The 19,230-nt window shown below is 43.2% G+C and overlaps 1 long non-coding RNA gene across 1 annotated transcript; it reads left to right on the top strand.

Annotated features, from left to right (window-relative positions):
• Positions 1 to 87: 87 nt before the first annotated feature.
• LOC121674041 lies at positions 88 to 19,027 on the top strand. Its single transcript, XR_006019419.1, has 4 exons — positions 88 to 6,598; positions 9,883 to 10,753; positions 11,536 to 11,713; positions 13,177 to 19,027. It is a non-coding gene; the product is annotated as an uncharacterized LOC121674041 (long non-coding RNA).
• The last annotated feature ends 203 nt before the right edge of the window (positions 19,028 to 19,230 follow it).

Here is a 19,230-nt window from a genome sequence, read left to right as displayed (position 1 = left end):
CCCCCTGCCACGGGCAGGGACATCTTCCACTATCCCAGGTTGCTCCAGGCCCCATCCAACCTGGCCTTGAACACTTCCAGGGATGGGGCAGCCACAGCTTCTCTGGGCAACCTGTGCCAGGGCCGCACTCACCTCACAGGGAAGAATTTCTTCCTAACATCTTATCAAAACCTCCCCTCTGCCAGTTTAAAGTCCACCAAGTAAAACACAAATCTGTAAGAGGAGAATAAATCTCTGCAGACCAGTGCCCAGAACTCTGTTACAAAAGGGTTGCTGAGGTACCTCTCAGTGCCTCTCACAGCGAGTGGGTGACAACCACATTTCTGTGGGTGATAACACACAACACTGATGCTGCTCTTAATGATTTACAGGAATTGCTGAAATAGGAAGGAAATATAATTTACTTCTTGACAATGGACAGCAAATCAGACTTAAATTGTCCTAGATGCAAGTAGGCTGGTAGAGAAGCAAGCAAGAATTTTTTGTGCCTTTTCTATATGTTAGGGTTTGGGGGTTTTTTGTCTCTTGCAAAGCTAAGTAGCAAATTCTCTCTCTTCTCTTCCATTATTTCCTACTTAATTTTAGGTTCCAGTTTTGGCCTTGAGCAGTAACAGTGTTATCAGAGAGCAGTGCCTTGGACTCATGGAGGTGCTCAGAAAATATTGGTGCCATCTTCCATAAAACATTTTAAACACATGCTATTTGTTTTTAGTCTCCCTTCTGGTTTTACACCCTACAAAGAGGACATTTAATATGTACAATAGAATTAATAGGCATGCAATGTAAGCAGGACTTACATTCAAAATACACTTCCACAAAACAAAGGAGCAGCTGTGAAAATGTAGAGTCTGCTGAAAATTTTCTACTTGGGTATCACATTTGCTAAAAGATTTACTCTGCAAAGTTTTATCTAATTTCCCATTCATTCAATTAAGGGGAGAGATAAATTCCCAGATCCCAAGAGATTAGGGGAAGCTATGTTTAGCTCCCCCCTCGCACTTACGATCAAGACCATGTTCAGTTTCATGATTATCACTCTCAAGCTTGTGCTTATAGGCTCTGTGCTGCTGATAGATGAACACCTCCATCTTCCCCCAAAACCAGAGGGATTTGGAAGTGCTCAGGATGGCAAAGATCTCTCCAGATCAGGAGGATTCAAACCACATGGGACAAAATACCCCATTCAGCAAGGCTACAGCAACTTAGGATTGGGTTTTGGGCAACCTAAACCTAGGAGTAGGTGTCCCTGCCCATGGCAGGGGGGTTGGAACTTTGGAACTAGATGGTCTTTCTGGATTCTTTAAACCCAAACCATGCTAGGGCTGTACAGTTCTATGAATGGTCTTTCAGCTTTCCGGGGAGGAATGGGCAAAGCTCATGGGTTGCCAGGTCAAACAGTTCAGAGCAAGAAGAAAACACCCACCAAAATCTCTTAGAAATTAATGAAGTGATAAAGCTGAGGAAAACCAATCAAGTGAAATTAGTCATTTTTGTGCTGGTATTTGTGTCTCGTATCCTTTATCAACTTGCCTAAGCAAAGGCAGCAATATTTTTTGAACAAAATCAGAAACACTTACCAATGTTTTGTTGAAAATCAGTCCAGAATTCTGCTTTTAGTCTTGGGGTAGTTATCCTGGAGTCAGCTATCCATTTAAAGGTAAACTATGGATCTTGTGGGTGACAAATGGGCAGAAAGGTTGAGCATGGACACACTCATCCCAAAAAACACTGAGCTCTGAAGGAGATTCCTGGCCATCTTATGCATTAGGAGAAGGCACAGCTGAAGTGTTCCTATGTCCCACCACACAGTCAGTGGTTGGGAGTTGTTGGCAGCACCAACAAAGAGCTGCTCTGACTTTATGAACTAAATGTAACAATGATTCTGGGTTGCAAGAGTTTTTCAGGCTATTTACACCTCCCATGCTTCTATGGGTAATGGGGATGGGCAATTCCAGCACCCCACAGACCAAACAGAAATTGAATTTCCTGTAGTCCTGGTAGGCAAGGTGTCCTCAGACCCTCTTGTTCCAAGCACCAATGAACAGCAGGACTGTAGAGCAGCAGCTCCTTTATTCATTCAAGGCAAGGCATCTGGCAGCAGGTTTGATGAGACCATTACCTCTCACATTGATCTGCATTGTCTCAGTAAGTTCTTCTTTTCATCTGTTTGGTGTCTCTAAACTTCTGCTTGGATTGAAAATTGAGGATAAAAAAATCTTGTTGATGAGGGTTTTTTTCCCTTTAAAAGCACAATAATCCAGAAATAGTCTGTAGCAACTGTGACATTTCTCCTCCTGCTGCTGCATCTACCACTGTAATTGGAATTGAACCTCTGTTGCTACCTTGATGGAGAATTAATTTCCAAAAACATCCTCAGGTATGGAGAAGTTTGCAGATTTGAGCCTCAGATAACAAACATGGTTGTTTAACAAGCACTAATATGAAATGTAAGTTCCTTCATGTTTCAAAGCAGGAAAACTTCAGGACACTAAACAGACTTTCTTGGATTTTGATGTCTGTAAAAAAACCAAAGAAAACAAGGCAATATTCTAAATGTTACCAGAAATTTCTGATTAAACATTTGTGAATACACTGCCTGGTTTTAATAAGCTTGAAAACATCATCACCAATTAACAGAATGATGCTGCATAGTCAAGGAAGGGTAATTGTGCTCATTATATTGCCAGAGATGCAGCTGATCAAAAAGGAAAACACTGTTTTCCCTGAAGTTCCTTTGCAGTCTTTAGGTGGAATCAGCACTGAGTTCACAGGCACTAATCAGCCAAAGGGCTTCACACAGGAGCTGCTCACCAACCATTAAGACTAGTGGAAGGTTTCCCACTGGATGTGTGTATCTCCTTTTCCAAGGCTATCCATGGTTTTTTTGCCATTTCACCTGAATGTGAAATAGCCACGTTTATCCCTCAAGAAGCAACACCAGCCTCTGGTCATTCTGCATTGTGGAGGGGAAGTGTTGAGGGGCAGCAGGGGGCACGGACATGTCTGCAAACTGCTTTTTGGAGGCAAAATATCCCTGCGAATTTACTTGGAAAGATGAATATGGTGGAACCCTGTTACTACAAAAAGTGAAAAAGCTATTTATTTTTCTACAGTGACATAATTATAGTCACCCAAGAACGTGAGAGAGGCAATGTCTGCTGGCAGACGGTAAAAGTTCAGCTGACATACCTGAAAATAGGACAAACCATTTTCACAACAAAAATTGTTGTTTTTCTAATCCAAAGCTGGGATTCTCAAGTTTGGCTTTCCCACTACTGTCTCTTTCCAGGATGGGACAAACTCTCTGGACCACCCTGAAAAATTGCAACTCCCTCTACAACCAAAGGTCACATGCAACCTGTCAGTGGTGACTCTATAAAGGAATTGCTGGCTTTGTTTGGGCCTTGCTCTGCATATGAACAAGCACTTCACCCATTCCCCTCACCCTGGCCTCTCATTTCCATAATTACCTGCATTTATTGCTTACTGTGAATATGATGCATTTAATGCCTCAATTTATTCAAACAGGGCCTGCAGCTGTAGGTGCTGCGCTGCACCTACAGGTTTCTTTAATGGATTGGTGCTTTCTTAGCCAGTGTAACCAAGCACCAGTTCCCTCCAGGGATACACAACAGCCTCTCCTCCAAACCAGCAAACTGTTGCGTATGACAATATTGCTTAGTGATGTCTATTTTTTAAGAAATGTGGGCCAATATAGTGCCTGCACCCACATTTTCAACAGAAAGCCCCGTGGGTTTGAAATACAGCTCATATTTAACCAACTTCCAGTTCCATGTCTTTTAAAGCTCTGTTTCTGAAAAAGGTTTTCTTTGTCTCAGAAAAAAGAAAGTTGCTCCTTCTGCAAAACTGATTTTTTAATTTATAGAGAACCTTTTAAGTTTTTAAGCTTTGTGGGGAAGTGTTCTGCATGAGAGCCACATGTGCAAGCATGCAGTGCAATTTTTAATATTTCATGAAGGTACAGAGAGAAGACAAAAAAGGGATTGCGACGAGGTTCAGCACCAAACTCAATTCTGCATCTCAGCAATAATTCACCAATGTGGTTCCATCAAGGACTCACATCAGCTCAGTCTGGAGAAAGAAAGTTCAAGGAAAAGGCTCTGAGCCTTTAAGCACAGATTCCTTCCCTGAAGAGTCAGGAGGCAGCAATTAAACTCAGTTACATCGGGGTGAACGTGCCCTCCCCGTGCCCAGCTCAGGGACCACACACGCGCCCGGCGACTCTCGGGGGGTGAAATGTGTCCTGCTCTGGCCGGGTCAGTTATAGCCAGAAACTCTTTGAGGTTTTGGCTTAAAGGTGCAGCCCTGTGAAATCCTCGGGGAGACAATCCTGCCCCAAGTTGGCTGTCCTGATGAAGTTGCCCCTTTTGGAGGACGCGGGACATCGACCCAATTTGCACAGACCCTCGTCATTAGCATAGACCCATTTCAAGAGAGGTCTTTGAACACCAGTTGCCTCCAAATTCCATTACCTCTCTCCCTGCTGGGTTTTGTGCTTTAAGTATCAGGCAGGGGCTAGGAGAAGAAAAGAAAAAGAAAAAAAACCCAGTAAGTGAAATCCTAAGCCCAAATAATTAGACGTGTTGTGGTTAGTTCTCTAAACTCTTACTTATTGCTTTTTCTCCGTTTGACAGAATATAATCTGCTTTTTTTTTTTTTTTCTTTGACACACAGGTCAGTTAATCCAGAGGTTCCTAAGTCTGAATGAGACAGAGAGAGCCAGGCAAACACCAACTTTTTATGTGTTTGTCACAGCACTTCATCTTTGTGTGCAGCCTCATCTGAGGTACAAGCAAATTTCAGAGTCATCCTTGCTTGCAGGTACTCTGAGAATCAAACTTCAGTTGGAGAGGGAAAAACAAGCAGGATGTCTTTGCTGTCTGGCAGATAAGCTTAAGGGTAACAATAATATCTCATCCTTTGAGAGGGAGGCTTGAGGTTGCTGGATAATTTTAAGAGGAAAACTGCTCATAGAAAAATGCTGTGTGGACAGAGGAGAGTTTTAGCTCTACACTGAAAGGTAGCAGACATTTTTATTTTCATCCAGAGGTGAAGATCCAGCCCTGGCCTGGCATGGGGGGCACTCATTTCTTTTGAAAATTAGATTGTGAGTGCAGGACAACTGAGGGAGTCCTGCTGGTTTGATTGCTCAAAGATTTTTTGTTTCTTTGTGTTCAGAAGAGAATATTGAATCTTGTTGTCTAGAAAATAGAAGGGGAAAAGGTTATTTCTGCTAAATATCCAACACCTGGATGCACTCCACCATCATTACTCTCCACAAGTGAAAGTACCAGCATTCAATGCCTGTAAAAACTTATTTGAAGGTAGGACATAGCAGCCAAAGGCAGCAGTTTCCACACATGGAGTAAAGTTCTGCTGTTATGGGATCTTCAGCTGAAATTCACTCTGATCAGGCCACAGCATGACCTACAGCAGGTGAACTCACCACGGGGCTGCACTTGCAGAGCTGTTCTCTCTTCACTCCTTTTCTTTTCTGTTGGCTGCATTGGTTGGGTTTTCTTCAGAAAGATAGTTCTTACTTGGAGTGATTTGTGTAAAAAAGAAAGTCAGGTTGAAAAATACACATGGAGTAGAAAGGAGTGAGGTCTGTGGTGCTCATTTCTTCTCCAGGGATCCAACTTTGTCCTGGCTTTCGAGGAAGCTCTATCTTCTGCAGGGCCAGGAGTTGGACTGGATCCTGGTGTGTCCCTTCCAACTCAGGACATTCTGTGATCTCCCTCCCGAATTACACAGGGCTCCATGATTCAGAGGAGCAAAATTCTTGAGGATAGACCTTAGAGGTCCTTGAATGGTATTTTTTTCACCTTTTCCATGGCTTGTTAGATCTTGTCAACAAAGAATAGACTGCAAACTGGATTTTAAATTCTCTGAAAAGCCACTTGAAGGGCATTTGGGACAATGCAAGGTGACGTTACCTGATGGCATTTCCTACTAGCTGCAGTTTTCCAAAAGCTGATGCCTTTCTACACGATTCTCTCAGAGTGCTGTGGTTTTCCTGCAAAATGACAAAATACTGCAGGGACAAGGTGAGGTCACCACCAGAGGAGACAGGACAGAGTCTGTGAGCTGGAAGGAAACAACAGAGGATATTACTGGCACATGCTGCTGTGGATGAGATTACTGTCAGGGAAGACTGAGCTGAATTGACACCTTCAACAAAAAAAGAGACAGTGCTACAGCTACACAGTCTTTGAAATCCTTTCCTGTGAGCAGCAGCATTACCTCTGCCTCACTAAGATTCGGCTTCAATGAGCTCTTCTCCCTCCGTGAGGCTGTCCTGATGTGAGGGATGTAGCTCAGTGTGGGGGCAAATGGGAAAGGCTGTGTGTGTTATCTGAGCTGCTGGCACTCTAAGTGATGTTGCCTAATCAGGTTATCTTTAGGTTCCACGGAGATGCTAAAAGAGGCTGGAGAGGAGCGGATCTATGGGAGACTCCACGAACAAAGGACTTGGAGGCGCGGCTTTATTTAGTCCGTTTTAGGATTTCGTCCTGCAGCCCTGACACCTGTTTGCCACGAGAAGCCAAACCCACATGGTCTCCAAGATCAAAACCAGGTGATGGGGTTGTTAGTTGGTGTTTGGCTCAATCCAGAGCCTGCTCAGGAGTGGGAGCTCAGCCCATGGGAGGCACTAAGCTGGGACTGATCGCCTACGAGGCAGGAGGTTTCCTTCATGTCTGTGGGATGGAAATGGCATGGACTGGATTAAGACAACTTTGGGGGACAGGGGGGAAGGAGGGATTTTTTACATCATCCAGAACTTCTCAGGTGCAGCTGCACTGCTCCCTGGGAGCAAGGACCAGCAGTGGGCTAGTGAGTACAAGTCATTTTGTTTCCGAAAACCGCAGATATGAAAAGCAGCTCTGCTAATTCAGTGCAACTTGAATTAAGGCTCCTACAACAATGCCGTGTGGAGCCTGCTTTCTTTAGTGTTTTGACAGCCATTTTGCACACACTTTATGACCATAGTTCCTCAGGGTGGAAAAGCCAGCCACCAAGCTTTAGTCCAGCTTTTTCTTTTGGTGAGAACTGCGAGCCCGGGTGGGGATCAGAACATAATTCTGCAGATTATTTGGAGGTGTCACCCTGCTCAGGTGCACCTTCTCATGTCATTATCAATGTCCACAAAACACTTTGTGGACATGCTTTGAAATGGATTTGAAAAGCATTCCCTACCTTAAAATAGTAGAATTTCACCCAGGAATATGTAGATTTCAATAGTTCACATCAACAGAGTGTGAGCTTGCTAATAAATAATAAGTACAAGAAACATGATGGAAGAGAAACATGACAAAACTCCAGCAACAAAAATTGTGAGGATTCATCTTCTCAAACAGGGATTCATGTTTGCAATTCCCATGGATATTACCAGGAGCTGTGGATATAAATCCAGACACATCAAGAGGGGAATATAACCCCTGGAGGTTTGGAATTAAAGGCATTCTGAGGGGTGCAGAGTCTCATCTTAAGACACAGAGTCACTGTGTGCATCTAAATCCCTGTACACCGGGATGTGGAGGTGTTGGGATCACAGTAATAACAGGGATGATGCAGCTTCTTTGGGGCTTTTGAAATAGGCTGGCACAGGCACGTCTTCCCAAATTAGTGATTTGAAATTGCAGGTGGCTGCTGCTTTCAGTTTTCATCCACCCTGTAACCCTGGAGATGGTTTCACTAATACAGCACTTCCCAAATGTTTAGACCCCAGGTGTGCAACAGTGTTCTTATTGATGAGATTTAAATTCTACTTTTTTTTTTTGCACTCCTTATGATGGGAACAAAGATAACTGCATCGGGTCATATCTTTCATTATCACACAATCTTCCTTTCTTCCTTGCATTATTGGTGATGGGTTTAATTTGTTTTACAATGAATTTGCTGAGACTGTACATGTATTTGTGTACAGGGTATGCCCTTACCTTGAACCAGGACAGCAGCTTCTCTCTCCATTCATGTGTACACACTGTCTCCATGTGCATACTTGCTCCTGCAGCCATTATTTTATCAGTGAGTTTTAAACTGTGTTATTAATTTGGTTTTGTGGGGGTTTTTTGTAGTGCTCATCTACACAGACTCATCATAGAATAGCTCAGGTTGGAAAAGACCTCTAAGATCACCAAGTCCAACCACTCCCCCAGCACGGCCAAGGCCACCACTTACCCATGTCCCCAAGTGCCACATCCACATTTCTTTTAAATACCTCCAGGAATGGTGAATCCACCACTTTCCTGGGCAGCCTGTGCCAGTGCTTGACAACCCTTTACATGAAATTTTCTCTAATATTCAATCTAAACCTCCCTGGTGCAACTTGAGGCCATTTCACCTTGTCCTGCTGCTCGTTACTAGGGAGAAGAGACTGACCCCTACCTGGCTACAACCTCCTTTCATAGAGATGTAGAGAGTGACAAAGTCTCACTTGAGCCTGTTTTTCTCCAGGCTAAACAGCCCCAGCTCCCTCAGGATTGTTTCTTTATTCTGGTTTTGCCAAGCTTTGGGCATTGTCCCTGGACCACCGGAAGATTTGAGATTACTCTTGTCCCCATTCAGATGCCTGAAGTTTCCTTGTCTAATGAGGGACAGCAGGCAATATTTTGGTAGGAGGGTGATCCATCTGTATCAGGGCACACACACACTACACAGGTACTTCCATCAGAACCAGCTCTCCTAAGAGATTTTAAGTCAGTGAAGAGAAACAGGCACAATTTAATTTAATTCAGTCCCAGAACATCAGATGAACAGCATCCTAAAAGCATCTGTTCATTCTCTGTGAACTCTTGCAACAAGGAAAGTCAGAGTGATACAGGAAAGTGCCTCATGGTCACCAGGTCCTCTATATTTATCTGCTCAGTTTCCTAAGTGAAGGATTTTTTTTTTACTGTCTGGAGAATTATGGAGGTTCAGGGAGTTGTGCAAATTTTCCTTTAAGTTTTGCTCAGGTCTACCAACAATTAAAGGTTTTGAGGTGAGAATCCCAGGATAAAGTGCTGTGTCCTGAGCTGTTCATAAGTTATATGGGACTCACACAACATTTGCCTCTAGTATAAAATCTCTGAAGTCTACAGACAAATAAATACAGCATGAATTAAATGTAGATTTACTGTCCACCATGTGCTATGCAACAAGCAGCAAAACAGACAGTCCCCTCCTAAAAGGACTGCAGGATGGCAGACCAAAGCGCAGCACCCTGGAAGTGGAATAAATCCATCCCTAATCACTACCAAAGTCCTGAGTATGCAGGAGATATTTCCCTTATCAAGACCTGTAGCTGGATTTGCTGATATGGGTAATTTCCCAGGCGTTTGCTTGCCAGGGAAAGGGGGAAACTGTGTCCTGGAGGATGAAGAGCTGTGACCCAGCGACAAAGTAAGTGTAGGGAAAGGTCTGCCTATACAGCAAAATGTTACAGCAATTGTAATTCCTGAAAACGCCAGGGAGCTGCATTCACAGGACTCTTCCAGCTGCACGTCCCTGTGTCTTACGTGACACCCCTCCACCTGCACCAGCTGCAACCTGTGCCTTTATGGAAATAACCCCAAAGTGGGTTCAGTAAGAGAAAGAGACCAGAAAAAGGCACTGTCGCTGTTCAGGTTTGCTATCACATCAACACACGCCGTATTTCAGAAAATAAAATATGAGCTATGGAATATTATATTTTGATTTTTCTTCCTATTTCTGAATGAGTTACTCTCCTAGTTATTCCTCTGTCATTTTTACTGCCAAGGAAAAGCCTGAATTTGCATTTTCCTCAAATAAGAACCCGCTGAGCACAAATTTCCTATGTAACCCTTGAAACACTGCGGAGTGAATTCACATTTTATTTTGTTTCTTTTTTTTTTCAAGTACTGAAACTGGAAACTTGGCCTTGGGAGTCCCACTCAGCCACTGCTGGCGGAGAAGCACTGCTGGGTGACATCTGTCATCAGCCACGGCTGAGCTCAAATATTCAGTTCCTAGCAGCAAGATGTGCTTTAAAGAAACAAACAAAACATGGAAAAATCCTTCAAAGAATTCTCCAATAGCAGTTCCAAGCAGAAGTGAATTTGAGAAAATTTTATTTATTTTTTCAGCCACTCCCCCAACAGAAAAATTTTCATCAAGTATCACATGAACTGAGCTCTGCTCAGATTAGTTGGAATTGCAATGTGAAAAATGTCAGGCAGCAATTCTGGTCTATTTGTGGTTTGCAGCACTTGTCCAGACAGAGGATTTTAGATGGTACTTAAATCAAGAGAAAACACTTGATAGAAACATGGATTTTGACACCTAAAGACAGATGTATGAAGAAGCAATGCCTCAAAAACTCAGCCTGAGAAATTCTAGAAATAAGGTAAATATTTTTAATACTGAAACTAATTAACTCCAGTGACAGAAATTCAGCAAACTGGGGGACCATCTAGCTCTCGAGGTCTTCAAATCAGGAATGGACTTTTTAACATCACAGAATGGTGAACTTCAGTCTGCTTTTTAAATTAATAGAAAGATCCAGTGTGGGATATGCAGTTTGTCAGTGTAAGGACCACCCAGACTTAAAATGATGACTCCATGAAATCAAAGGGGTGCACAGGGCTCTGCCACTGCCTTATGAGATGGACCAGCTTGTCCCACAACTCTAAAGCTGGGCTCAAAGATTGTTTAAGGACTGGACTTATTTTAGGCTGAACCTGAAGCTCTTGGGAAGCTCTCTACCCCAGAAGGACAGATGATATATTAGGTAAGAAGGGCTTCAGCCTTTTCTGTAGAACCTCACAGCCCCATAAATACATCTGTTTAAACATTTTCCCACCCAACCCTACAGAATTTAGGATACACAAGTTCCCTTCTTGATCCACCTTAAGCCTGTTATGGGATCCCAAGCTGCTTCTGCAGTTCTCTTCCCCTCTCCCCCAAACCAAAATTACTTGGCTGTTTATTTATTTATTTCTAGTGGAAGGTGTCCCTGCCCATGGAAGGAGGGCTGGAACTTGATGATTTCTGAGGTCCCTTCCAACCCAAATCATTCTATTCCTGGATATGGAAGCTCTGGGAGACAGGGCTCTGCCCCTGCCTTGTTGCAAAATTTGTCCTAATAACACTTCTAAATAAATAAAAGCATGAAAGCATTTCCATCACAGCTTACTCTTGCATGTGTTCTAAATGTAACAAAAACAAAAACAAACAAACAGAAGGGAAAAAAAGGGAAGACTACCTTCCCCTCTTTGGATCCTACAGCATCCCCAAAAGTGAAGTAAAAAACCTGATTAGAAGGCAACAAAATCCTTCCCAGAGAGGACAAAAACCTTGCTGTATTTTAAAAATGGTACAAACCCGCTGTGGGTGAGAGCGCAAGTGTTGACATGAGTGTGTCAGGTTGAGGTTTAGAACATCATTATTTGCTCTTATTTACCAAATGTCTTACCCACCATATTATCTGCCTTTTCAGATGTGTACTGCTTTTGATTTTTAATTGGTCTTATTTACCAAATGTCTTACTCATTAGACTATCTACCTTTTCAGATGTGTCCCCGCTTTGAATTCGCTGTGAGGAGAACCAACACATCAAACCAGCAGCACACGAGGCTTTCTCAGCATCCTGCTGCCTTTGACAGTGTCCAGCACCTCGTTTTATCGCTCTGCTGGTTTCACAAATTGACCTTTCTCCCTTCCCTGCTCTGTGATTCAACCTGGGCAACAGGTAGGAAGATTATGGAGGCATTGACCATGATGGGGCTGAGCCAGAGACCCAGAGGCTCCGTTTCCTCCGTACTCTGCTGTCGTGTCTTTCTGAATTATCACCCTTTTGCAAGAACAACTTCAGCACCCAAAGCTGTTTGTAACACTGCACTGCTTTGCTTTCCTCACTTGTGGCAAACTGGTCTCATTCCCCACATTTCTGAGGCATGAAGTCCACAGCAGAGCAACAGAAGCCCCCGGGGGTCTTTAGTCACTCATGGCTAAATAAGTTCTTAATCTCCTGCTGGAGGAGATGCTCACCAGGGGCTTTTTGTGGCGGTGCTAAAACATGGTTCAAACAACCCAGAGAAGATGAGGGAGCCCATTACGGGCTGGAGTGTCAGGGGCTGTCTCTGGAGCTGGATAACCCTCAGCATCTCCACAGGAACCCAGTGTGATGTTCCCAAGCAATTCCCAGCAAGGCAGGGCAGAACAGATGCCTCTCACAGGCACCCACCAGACTGGAATCCCACAGTGTGGACACCAGTGACAGCAATGAGGGGCAAAACCCCATCAGCTGTGGGATATTTCACATTTAATCACAGCTTTCTGAGTATTCTTCACCTCTCATGGATTTGAATTTGCAATTAAAGGTCCTGAAGTTGGGCACAAATATGACAATTAATTGTGCAGTAGGTTGGAGGTTGAATTTTTTGTTTCCTTGTACAATGAAATCCATTTTCCACTGAATAAATCCCAGCTGTTTGCACTGAGTGCTTAAGAACCTGCTAACACTTAATCTGAGAGCCATCTCCAAGTGATAGTTTGCCTCAGACCTTCTGGTTGCTGAAATTCTAGTCCACAAAGGACGTAGTTTCCTAGAAAGGATGTGATTTTTTTAAAGGAATCACAGTGCATTCTTATGGAAATTAAACAAAAATTATAACAATTTAAAAATGCATAGAAATTGTCAAGAATTAAAATTATATAATTATTATATTTTCCAGAGTTTTTTCATTATGCTTGTGTAGAGCTCAATGCACTACAAGCCTCTTCATCATTTCATATCTCTGGAACTAGCAAACTAGTATCAGCAAAATGTTTAGTTTAATATTAATTTTAATATTTAATATTAATATTAAATAATATTAAATAAATGTAATGTTTAATATTAAATACCTTTAATATTACTAAAAATACTATTTAAAAAATACGACTGAAAATATTATTTTTAGTATCAACAAGTAATTTTTAATAAACATTAGTAATTCTTTAGTAAAAATCAGTGAATTTTAATATTGCTAAACACAAACTAGTAAGTTTTAATACTATTTAAAAAAACTGCTATTTAAAAAATGCTCTTGCCCTATGCAAGCCAATGTTACCAATCATACAAAAGAAGATCAGTGGCAGCAAATACTAGTGGTTTATCTTTTATAGTATTTCAAATTATTCTCTTTTACAAAATATTTGCTTCATTTACAGCTTGAAACAGGCAGGCTGAATTTAAATGCGCTTTGCCCTCGTGTTGTTTCATCTCATAAAAATGTCCTCAGCTCACGACAAACACCATGATGAAAACTGATGGCTTGAGATGCAAACTTTGACCCACAGCGACGGCCCACTATGGCACCAGCCGGGGAAAATTCCAAGCAAAACCCTTCCTGACAATGAGCACTAAAGGAACAGCATTCCAGGGAGGAACTCACACTCGAGGCTGACAACTCAGCGAGAGATTAAAAAGGAGAGAGTGAATTTTTAATGACCTGGAATGCTCTGGAAGATGCACCTGATGTAAGCACCAAGAGTTTACAATAAGGAATGGGAACCTGGTGGAGCCCAAATGCTCGTGAAGCTCTAATGAAGAGAAAAAATTAAGTAATGTTGTACTGCTCCTTCATTGCATATGTTGATTTTAATTATGTCTGGGGCAAATTTAAGAAGGAAAACTTCGGCTGAGCTTCTCTCTGTGTTCTGAACACTTTTTCTGGGATGATGATTTCTGCTCAGTTATCCTCTCCAACCCCTTTTGCTTTGACACCATAGAATCCCAGAATGGTTTGGGTTGGAAGGGACATTAAAGATCATCCCATTCCACCCCCTGCCATGAGCAGAGACACCTTCCACTATCCCAGGTTGCTCCAAGCCCCATCCAGCCTGGCCTCCAGCACCATCAGAGCTGTATCAATTCCCCTTTAAATAAATTTAGACTCTCAGTGCTGTCTATCCACACCACCAGTGCAGGGCCTGGCCTCGGATCTTGTCCCCTTAATTACACAAAGTGTGACTTCAACAGGTGCCTGATAAATAAAGGAAAAGAGAACAAGGACTGTGTTTCCCTCAGCAGATCCAGAAGTTGCACCTTAGAGGGTCACAGCTCTGCTGAACTCTTGTCCCATTAATTTGCCTTTCCTTACCAGGAACTTGAACAGGATTTCCTGCACCTATTGAGCCACTTGCTGGAGTCCTTCACCCAAAGGCAGGAAGATGACAATTTTTTGAAGTCAGGAACCAGAAGGAGCCCACCTGACCTCCAGCAGAGCCAGTGCAAAATTCCCTGACTCGGCATCCAGAGTCCTCATCCATCCCTGCCAAACCAGACCCCACACATCTGTCCCACCTAACGGGGAGGCTGCAACTCACATTTTAATCTCACTTTTCTAAAAGCCCAGATGTCTCTGCAGCTCAGAGCAGAAGCTGAAGGTGTTTTGTAGGGATGAAGACCGATGGTGTTGTAACAATCAAAAGCACCAGGACCCCGACATCTCAGAGAGGGCACCACTGGCCTGCCCAAGAGCTCTAGATGGATTATTAAGGTTTCTTGTGGACATTTGACCATGAAGGTACTTGGCTTTTCTTCCCACTACCAGCTTCTTCCCTAAGCCCTAGCATTTATTGAACTCTCTTTTCTTACAAGGAAAGAAAAAGAAAAAAAAAAAAAAAAGAAAAAGAGGAAAAATTGTACAAAAAAGTAAATCCTGCTTTTGTTCTGGATAAAACTAGGTCAGCATTTTCCATCCCCACTGTCAGTTTTCTGCAGTGTGTTTCAGACAAAGCATCATCATTCCAGCAAAAGGTATTTATAAAGTGAGCTTTGACAAAACAATTGTATTTTTTTTTCTTATTCCAGAAAGGCTTTGGCATCTGTCACTGCCAGGAAAGATTTAAGATCTAGGTAGAATTTTCATCTCTCAGAATAACTTGGCCTATATTGACTAGAGCTAATAGATCTGATGTTTTAAAACCCCTTGTGCAGCAAAGCACTGTAAATTACAGATGTTTAGAAATTTCCCTCCTCCATGGAAAATTTACACTGTGAAAAGTATAAATGTTCCCAGGATTTATTTTCACCTGGCACCCCCACAACCCCCCCAGTTCTTTTGACTCAGAGACAAGAATATAGTACCACAAGGAAGCTGGAAGATGCCAAAAATAGTACCCCATGGGACAAGGAGGATGCCAAGAACACAGACTACTGTGGACAGGGGGCATGGCAGAGGTTTAGCTCAAAGAAATAAGAGAGAATTTTCAGCAGAAATGGGGAAAAAGACAATTTTTTTTCAGTTCTTCTTAATTTTCAACCAATTGGTAAACCCAGACCCTCTTCCACCCACATTTCAGTGCAATTAGTCACAGAAAAAAAGAAAAATAGCGACATTTGAAATTTAAAACTAAAGAGAAAAATATCTGTAATTTTCTTGCCATCTTTTTCAACATGCACATAATCAGGGCTAGTTAAGGCTTATCATGCACACACAGAATATTCACTCCAGGGCATTTACTCCATTGTGGGGACACATAACCCACTGCAAAGGCAATGTCTCCACTTACCCCACTCTTCCCTCTTCATTAGGAATGTGCTGTGACCAGGAATATCAGAGCTCCTTACCTGTCCAACGAAAGAGGATTTGGAAGTATAAGGTGCAGCTGGGGCAGACACTTAGCATCAGTTCTCCGGTCAGATCACCCCTTAAAAACAAATATATGAGAGAATCATTCCCTGTTGATACGTAAAATAGGCACAGAAGGTCTTCATCAGGGACAGACACAACAAGAAAAGGACTGAAAGGCCCAGAGCCCACTTAGAGCCTGATGTCTCATTAATGAAATGGGGATACAGGACTGAGCAGCAAGATGGGAAGTGCTGGAAAGCAGAGACATGCACGAGGGAGAAGCACAGGAAAAAGAAGAGATGGATGAAAGATCACAGGGCTGAAGTCAAGGGGTTTATCTGTAGAACCATCAGTGAAGGCATCACTGTCAGGTCTGAATTTTCACCAAGGTTCTTGGATAGAGTCAGAGGAGATGGAGAGAGAGAGGACATGCTGAAGGAATTTCAGGACATCCCACAGCTCTGGAGACCAGGCTGGAGCCAAGATAGAACCACACACTAGTTAATCCCAAAAACTTCAAGTGAACTGTCCTAAGCCAAACCAGAAAGCATTCCTGCAGCTCTCTAATAGCTCAGCACTGCTCACAGTAGCCATGGCACATCCAGCAGAAGAGGGAAGTTAGTCACTAAATCAATATTATGTCAAATCCCGAGTCCACCTGAGTCTGATTCACCTCAGAAACGCAGTTCCCATGTCTTCAAACAGAGCCAAAGTCTTTACAGGAAAAAAGTCTTTGCTTCCCTGGGCGTTGTGAGGAAGTAAATAAGTCTAACAAAATCCAAACACAATTTGGCAGGATATAACACTTGTTGGAGATAATCCTACCTGCTGAAATTTCCTTTTAACCTCAGTGAAAAGTCTGGTAGATGCTAAGTATAATCAGGACAGATACCAATTCTCTCCCACTGGAAAGCAGAGTGAACAGACTTCAAAATATTTTTCTTTCATGTCACATCAGCAAAGGAAAAGTTTTAGAAATAGCTACTTTGGGCTTTTTCTCCTGAAAAGTAACCTGGGTGATTTTGGTCGTGGTAAGTTCCCTATGGTAATAACAACATCACCCTTAATAATATAACATACACGTAACCCTGAGAACGTGAAATTCAGTGTTCTTGGGTACATTGTGCGATTCCTGGGCTGTGCTGGGCAAGGCCAGGAGTTGGACTCAATGATCCTTGTGGGTCCCCTTCAACCCAGGATATTCTACAACTTTATGATTCTATGAATTAAGCCCAAACTTTTCAGGTGATGAAGAAACAGAAGGTTCCAAAGTAGAGGGGATTGCAGATTCCCACAGCAGTAGTTGATCTGATTTCTCCTGGATCCATGATGGGTTGGGAATGATCACAGACAAAGCCGTTGTTGATGGTTTTTGCCAGTTAAAATCCCCTCACTACAACTTCTGCCTTGACACCCAGCTTGAAAATGGCTCTCAGGTACTACAGGATGGAGATGACTGTTGTGGTCATCTGAAGATGCAAACAGAGAGTCCCAAGACCCCACAAAGACATTTTCTGGAAATGCCCATTATATTATATTAAGTGCTTATTCAACCTCAATTAAGCTCTGATCATGCACTAACTGCAAATTTTGTTGCAAACCAGTGTGAGTTCCCTGATGATTAAAAGACTGATATTTCTTTTATTAATTATCATTTCTAGCATGGAAGGCTGCAGTGTGGTTCCCTCTGCAGAGGCAGGTGCCATCTATATGCTCCTGAAGAAGCATCCCTGGCCTTGGAAAACTTAGAAATCTAAACAGACAGTGCAGACAAAAGAACTACCATTATCTTCCTTTTCCAGATGGGGAACTGAGGCACAGAGAGATTAAGTGACTTGCCAACATCTGTGGAAGAATGGAGGATTAAACCTTGATCTCCTGAGTCCAAGTCTGGTGTTCAGTCACCGGACCAGCCTTCCCGCTCCTGCTAATGTGTTATTGCTCTCATCTGCTCAGTGGTTTTTCCTACCCACTCCTACCTAATCCCTTTTCAAGGTAGCCCTTCAGGGACTGTTACTTATGTGGGTCAGGGCTGGATACAGCCATGCCAGAGAGGGACACACTCTTTTGTCCTTTGGGCAGCACAGGCCCAGCTGGCAGGTGCCATTGCTGGGTGGCATCGCAGGAGCAAGGACTTACAAAGTCATTTCTACTTCCAGGCAGGAAATCCTGCCATGAAATCACCGGGCAGCAGGGAAAGAGGAAGCTGATTGCTGTGGCTCTGGCTGCATCTGCAGTTCCCATTCTAATGAAGCCAAAGAGCCTGTTCATGTAGGAAGAAGGATTGTAAGACAAGATGAAAAACATCTTGAAAGATGAATATTTGGATCTCTGGGCTCTATCAGTATTTATTTCTTGGGCTGCAATACCACCTGCAGGCCCCAGACCAGGGCTGGACGCTGCAGAGAAAAGAGGATCTTACAACCAAAGGGGGCAGGTCCCAGCCCTCAGGCTCCTTCCTGATGGATGGGTTGGGATGATGCCCTGCACACACCACTGGACAGACACACCCCAAGCTGCGTTGTCCAAACAACCCTGTATGGAGGAGGCCTGCAAGGAAAATAAGTCTGAAAACAATCTTGGAGGCAAAAAAGCTGCAGGTCCTCCCGAGGAGCCAGGTCACGACACTATTTCCCTGTTTGCCACAGGTCACAGCTCTGTGCTCCGCTGAGAGGGGCTGCCCCACTCCCCCAGCCCATGTCCTGAGGGGGCTGAGGACGGGGGTGTCACCGCCAGGCCCTGTCCTCAATGCCTGTCACCCCGATTGCGGTGGGCGAGAGATCACAGGCGAGCGGCGCGATCTGCTCAGGAGGCATCAGATGGCGTCGGAGCAAGGGTAATCCAGTTATTTTTAGAGAAGTTTTTCCACTCGGAGATCATACACACTGCAGATCACAGAAACACATGCAAGCATGAAATTTCATTTTTAAGAATTCTTTTCCCGGGGCTTCCATGTAAAGTGGCAGTGAATGGGAAAAGCTACAATCATGACAAGACAATTACCGAGGGTTTTTTTGCTAAGCATGAAACTTAGGAAAAAGAAAATGTTTAGGGAAAGGGAGAAGAAAAAAAAAAAAAAACCAACTCACAAGAAAAGCCTTTTTTGTCCACTTGTCTTGTTCCACTGAAGCAGAATCAGACATCACATCATGTAAGTGATTTTAAAAGAAAAATTGGCTTTAAAGTACCTGAGAAAAATAAGGAAATGTTTGAGTTTGAACTGCTTTTCCTGGTTTGGCTCTTTTGGCGACACAGGGTGTATGCAAATGGGGAAACAGCCAGCACCCTCCTAAATGCTGCAAAACACACACACACACTTGTGCTTTTAGCGTGAAAGGACTGGGAGACATACATTAGGATTTGTGGGATTATGGTGAGAAAGCAGGAGTGATAACTTTGATGTTCTTTAAAAAATAAATAAATAAAAGGGTGAAAAGAGAAAATGGTGAGTGGTTTTTTCTCTTCTTGGCAAAGCCCCCCAGGAAAGAGCTAGCATGGAAAATGGATCCCCTCTCATCTTCCAGAGAGGCAATTCTTCCCCTTCCAGCCTGAGTTCACCGACATGGCTGTGCGGGGGAGCTCAGATGCCGCGTGTCTGAGCCCTGCTTAGCCTGTGGATAAACACAGAGGTTGGCTTCTACAACAG

Source organism: Corvus kubaryi, unplaced genomic scaffold (assembly GCF_017639235.1).
Source record: "Corvus kubaryi isolate FWS band 111438036 unplaced genomic scaffold, C.kubaryi_AGA036_p1.0 66, whole genome shotgun sequence".
NCBI classification, from domain to species: Eukaryota; Metazoa; Chordata; class Aves; order Passeriformes; family Corvidae; genus Corvus; species Corvus kubaryi.
This window is presented reverse-complemented; position numbering and strand designations above follow the sequence as displayed.